Source organism: Watersipora subatra, chromosome 1 (genome assembly GCF_963576615.1).
Source record: "Watersipora subatra chromosome 1, tzWatSuba1.1, whole genome shotgun sequence".
NCBI lineage: Eukaryota > Metazoa > Bryozoa > Gymnolaemata > Cheilostomatida > Watersiporidae > Watersipora > Watersipora subatra.
In genome coordinates this window covers 24,840,965-24,847,461 of record NC_088708.1, presented here as the reverse complement: position 1 = coordinate 24,847,461, position 6,497 = coordinate 24,840,965, and positions in this window count along the sequence as shown.

Here is a 6,497-nt window from a genome sequence, read left to right as displayed (position 1 = left end):
TAGAGTCATAGCGATATTTTATGTAAGCAAATCACAACTTTTGAATTACTCCAAAGCCTCACTACGGGTCATTTCAAAACCCTTTTCCGAAACAATGAATATTTTGGTGTTTACAGTAATGCATAAATAAGGATTCGTTTTAAGGATTAAGAAAAAAATCGTAAGCAGACAAATATTTTTATTCAAACTACTGATGTCACATATATATGGTACATACAAAGATATATGTGACAACATATGTATGTGTATGTATTTAGAGGAGTTTCCGCGCTAATATAATGAAAAGTAGGTAAAGTATTATTTAAAGTAATGCTTTTACAAATAGGTTGTGTAAACTAGAGCGATGTTTTCTGTAATTTAGTTAAATTTTCTGTTATAATGTTTACGTACTGCTGTGAAATTAAAATAGGTGCACTTCTAGAAAAGCCGCAACACAAATAATACATAATCACAGCGTCTCTTTCTACAGAGTACAGTGTCCTGCGAGGGCCTAGGCGATCATAGTTCTCCCCCACTTACTATAACTAAGAATTTCTTGACAAGTTTCAACAGTGGTTTGCCATTGCCTTCTGTTGGATGTTTTTTTTATTGAGACACCATCTTTAGATAGCTGGCTGTTGGTTTGCAGAGGAGCTCCTTCGTCCTTCTCCAGGTTTTGTTTTTAGTAATGCAGGGTTGCTCACCAAACTCCTCATCCACGCGAGAGCGTAGATGGGAGAGCCGGTTGAGTCACCGTCGACCCAACCAGATATGGCACAGGAGCGACTGTAGTTGGGTGCCCTTCCTAACACCACCAATGGTCATTATGTGGCTCGAACCACTGACCTATTGATCATCAGCCAATGCCTTAACCACTGAACCAACTGCTCCATACTATAGTTGTATATTTATTATTAACCTAGCACCACATTTACAGCTGTTATATTACATACTTATACGAACGGTGCTATTTTTTTCCCAATCTGCTTTGACAAGTTAATATATTAAAATTGTCTTTAAATTCAATCTGCATAAATTGATTTGACAAGAACGTGTGGTCAATTTCTATAATGAGGTTTTTATTACAGTCTGTAATCTGTGTATATATATTGTATTCTAGAAAACTAATGAAGCTTGATGAACAAACGTTAAAAATAAAAAATTGTAACTGGTGTGGACTGGTAGGAACAATACAATACACCCTTATTTATCCTCTTTGTGTGTGTAACCATTAGATGTGTATAATAACACTAGCCATTTTACAATCATGTGTTGCGGGTAGGGTCTGTTTTCCACTATCTACAAATCATTGTAACTCTTATATAACTAACCATTTAACATTGTTGATACATCTACTTTACCCTCTTGAACTTGCTAAGGCCTGCCTCTAGGGCATAAATACTTTTGTGTGGATGGTTATATTCATTATTGTGCACAATACGAAACAAACTACAAGCTTCTCTGGATCTTTCTACAAGCATTGATTAGCTAGCAATCGTCTGCATTGCACCAGCATTCACAGCGCACCACAGCCAAGCAGCATATTTAATAAGTGGCTAAGTTGACAATCATCCTAAATTGCCCTAGCGTTCACAGTGCACTAGCAAGCATCATCCTCAATAAGTGACTAAGTTGGCAAGCTTCTAGGTTGCACAAGTTTGCCTTGTTGTCTTCAAGGAGTACGGGGCTGCGTTGCCAGCTTGTACCTGCAGGACAGTTGTGTCTCTCTGGCCATTTTCATTTATCAAGACCCATAAGAAGTAGTATTCTTCCTTTAAAGCCAGCAGTGGGTTTGGAGTTGCGATTCCTGGGCGCAAAGGGTCAGAGATCGGACAACCTTCCTTAGCCTGCTAATCAAAATTCATTTCATTGGGGACAGCAGTGGGATTGTGGACAAGAAGGTAGAGGACCAAAACATAAAATGTCAAGAAAAAGGATAATAACTCATACACCAACTGAACTACCACAATTGAGTGAAGAAATTGAAGAGAGGAGACAACAAACCAAATTACCCAGGCTCCCCACTTAAACAGCATGTAGAGAAAATGACCTTAGCCCAGTGAAGGAGCTTTTATTTTGACTGACAAAAATGAATACCAGAAAATCCAAATTCAAACCTCCCCAGTTCAGCGGAGCCACTGCTGTGGAGCTATTAATTTCACAATTCAATGAAATTACAAAAACCTAACATTTGGAATGGCAAAGAAAATACTCTACATCTCCGAGCCTGCCTGGATGGACTGGCAAAAAAAATTGGAAAAGGGTGGACACTAACAGAGATTTATGACAGCTTACAGGGTAATATGGCATGACAGCATAGCAAGCCTGAGACTATCTAGAGCAATCTCCCAAGCAAAACCTACATGACTAGAAAGCTGAAATAGACCAGTCAACACTGCATACCAAAGATGGACAAAACTTCCAGAACTCAGACTGTAGTAAAGAAGTTTAAAGAAAGGCTAAATCACACCAGACTACAGCAACACCTACTCACCATGACTCACCATACTATAACAGATGCTGTGCAGATAGCATAGGAATTCCTGCAGTTGGAAACCAAAACTGGTGTCAACACAGTAGCAGAACCAGAAGCCAAACAAGTGCAAAACGACTTCACCACACAAACTTGATCCTAAAAATCTTGGAAGCCCTTATTGACAACTAAACTGATTTGGTAAGACAAGCTAACAAACTCACCAAAGAAACCACTCACTTGATGAAAGCATGCTTACATTGCGAAAAAACTAGACATTTGAAAAAGGACTGCCAGAAAACAAAGCAGAACAAGCAAGGACCAGCAAGCAACCATTGGCAAATGCCACCTGTTCAGCCCCGTAACTAGTTTTACTCGGCCTGGACTTGCGAGGGCCGCTGCTAAAAGTGAGGCTCAACACACTTGTGAAGAAGACACCTATACTAAAACTAGAAGCTAAGAGCTTAGCTCATGGGAGTTTTTTATACGTGCCCATCAAGATTGAAAGTGAAAAATCTGTCCACTATCTACTCGATACCGGAGCTATTGCCAACACCTTATCGAAGAAAGCTTTTAATTTCCTACTCTCCAACATAAAGGACAGACTTGATGCAGAAAGAATCACTGCCTCAATGGTGGATGGAAGCGGACTTTTGCTTTATGAAACAATCACTCTACAATGTAGTATATGCAGTGTAGCAGCAGAACTCTCATTTCGAGCCACAAAAATAGCAGAAGATACTATACTTGGCATGAAGCCTTTCACAGATTTCCAATACCAGCTACTGATGGACAAAGGCATGCTCAAGTTAGGAAAAAACTTCCTAACTTGTACTAACAACCACTTGTGGCTCGGTGACAAAGTGGTTCGGAGTTGGAAATACTGTCCGAATTTAGATTCTAGCTTGAACACCAAGCCGGCAACAAACATGGCAATGCTGACGTGCTCAGCAGAAATTGTATGGAACCCAAACAATGTAAATGTTTTGAGGACTGAGATAAGAGATAGATACAAAAATAAAAATGTAAGATCCTACTACATACGGAGAGTGCAAATCCAGATATGAAAAAAGAAGCTATTACCCTTCAAATAAGACTGACTGACCCAGCAAGCCAAGAAATCCCAGCTTTGTAGTGTCAAGCTGGCAGCAGCACTGCTTGTATCATCGCGGCTTTAGAGTCAGGTCAGAGGATCACAGAAAGACAATCGACCAAGGAGAAAAACAACTTAAAAAGCTAACAGAACAACTGCACTTATGTCAAATAGAGGAAAGAATCTTACAGATCAGAATGACTCTTAACAAGCGAGCAGATTGGGTAATTGTCTGCCAGTTGGGTATGAGGGCTCTTGTCATATAAATAGCACACTCAACATTGTGCTGAAATAAACAAAACATACAGATGATAACAGCTCGCATGGTACTGAGCGGAGATGTCCGGTGACATCCATAGGATAGCAAAGGCACGCAGAATCTGTCAGGCAGCGAAAAATAGCAGACATACCTCAAGGCAAGGCCAACACAAATAATTTGTTGGCAGACTTGGACAAGTAATGTCTATCGATCCCTTGTAAAGCGTCTTACCTCCACCCTGCGAGGAAATAAAATAATTTTGGTTTTATCCAATCATTTCATCAGATGGCGAGATGCTATTGCCATCTTAGACAGGACCGCCAAGACAGTCGCTGACATTCTAGATCAAATGATTTTTGCTTATTTCGGACTACCTGAGAAAACTCACAGAGATATGGAGACTCAATTCGAGTTGAAACTTATGTATGAGCTGTGTAGCATGGGGGTGGGGTTCAACAATAGTCACACCACTAGTTATCACCCACAAAACAATGGAATGGTGGAATATGACAGTCGCGATCTGGGGAACACACTCAGATCAATGTTAATTTCAACAGTTGAAACTGATGGGGGTTTGATATTATCCCAGATCATGCAATCATTACATGCAACACCCCATTCACTCACCAATGAAACTGCAAACTTTAGGTTTGGGTGAGAACTGAATTTACCAGATACTCTCACTGCTAGACTAAGACATTCTATACTAAACAACCAAAAAGCGATTACGCTGCAGAACTATAAAAGAGAATGGCTGATGGTCACAGATTTGTTTGTGACCAGCAATAAGACATCACAAAAGCTGACCCTAGAATAGAACCAAAAATTGTGAAAGTAGATCAAGCATGGATGTTAGCAAAGCACTTCAGAAAGAAAATCAGTACCAAGTTACAACCAAAGAGTTACGGTCATATGTAATACTTGAACAATTCAATAATGGTACTCATTAAATGAAACAAAACAACACGGTCGCTATTGTGAATATGCTGTTTTCTTGGAAGATCGCAGCACCGAAGTTACTACCCCAACACTAGAGTCATCCGTCATGGACCCAACAAAAAGTAACAAGAATTCAAATGTCGAAAGAAGTACAAGAGAATGACAGCCCACAACTTATTCTAAATAATAAATCAGAGGAAGCAAAGGCTCAGAAAGGTATTTAGCCAATAGCAGAGAAATCAAAACGACCCGTTCGCGCAAATAGTCCCATTTCTTGATTACCTTACAGATTTTGAACTAAACCAGCTAAAGTCAAAAATTAGAAATAAAAATCTCATTCACCAGGTCCCCAGCACCTCAACATGGAAAATGAACAGATAAACAAGTTTGAGTTTAAAAGGATAGAAGGGATGGCGAGTCAGTTGACCAGATAGAAGGACCTTCTCGCTCTATTCAAGCAGAAATTCAACAAAAAGACATTAAGCTCTCCAGAGCTCTTATTGATTAAATAATTAGATTAGTGCTTCAATCTTAGGGAATGAGAGTGATGCGAACGGGTATAAACAATCTATATATATATATATATATATATATCTCAAAGTATGTTTTATGTCTGTATGTCATATGTCTGTCTGCATTCCGGCTATAGCTATTATTAGAATAGCTTAGCTGGGCAACAATGCTGACGCAATGTCATTGCCTACCAGCATTTGAAGCTTACTAACTAGGTTAGTAGAATTTTCCATTGGCAATGTGCCAGGCCACTTGGCAATGGCCTGCCACTTGCTGGAGAGTTGCCTGCCAGCAAGTGGTAAGCAAATCTCATCACTTCTCATTGTTTATAAGCTGGTTTTTAATACCCGAACAACGCCGGGAGGCACAGCTAGTACAATGTATCCTTATTTATCCTCTTCGTTTATGCAACCATTAGATGTGTATAATAGGACTAGCCATTACATAATCATGTGTTGAGGGTAGGGCCTGTTTTCTACTCACCTACTTTACTCTTTTGAACTTGCTAATGCTCATTCTCTAGAGTATGAATACTTCTGTATGAATGATTATATTCATTCTTGTGCACAATACGAGACAGACTACAACCTTCACTGAATCTTTCTACAAGCATGAACCAGCTAGCAATTTTTTCTCTTGAACAGCATTTACAGGGCACCAGCAAGCGATATCTTCAATAAGTGATTAAGTTGACAATCTTCTAGCTTGCACAAATTTGGCTTGTTCTCCTCAAGGAGACTGAACTGTCCCTTTGCATCAACCAGCAGGGGGCCAGCAGGACCAAACAGCAGTTGCGTCTCCCTGGCCATTTTCGCTTGCCAGGACAAGTGGTATTTCTCCTTTAAAACTAGCAGCACATTTGGAGTTGCGGTCTCTGCGAACTAATGTCAGGGATCGGACAACCTTCCTATAAGCCTGCTAATAAAAATTTACTTCAGTATGTAACCTATCAATAAAAGTCACTCTTAAAAACTTGACGGTATTTCTATGACTGGCGCAAATAAATTTACCAACGGAAATTTGTGTGTTTACGGTTGCTGTTTGGATCATAGAGTGGTTCCCATCATATAAATGGTTTGGATATTCTGTGAAATGATAAGTTCTTGTTAGCTCTTGGTATCGAAACCTCGGATTTATTAAAACCATCGTCTGCATAACATTCTTTAGAATATTTCTAGGACTCTGAGGCTACATATATGCATTCACTCCTAGCGATTAGAATACGTATCCTTCATCGGTTA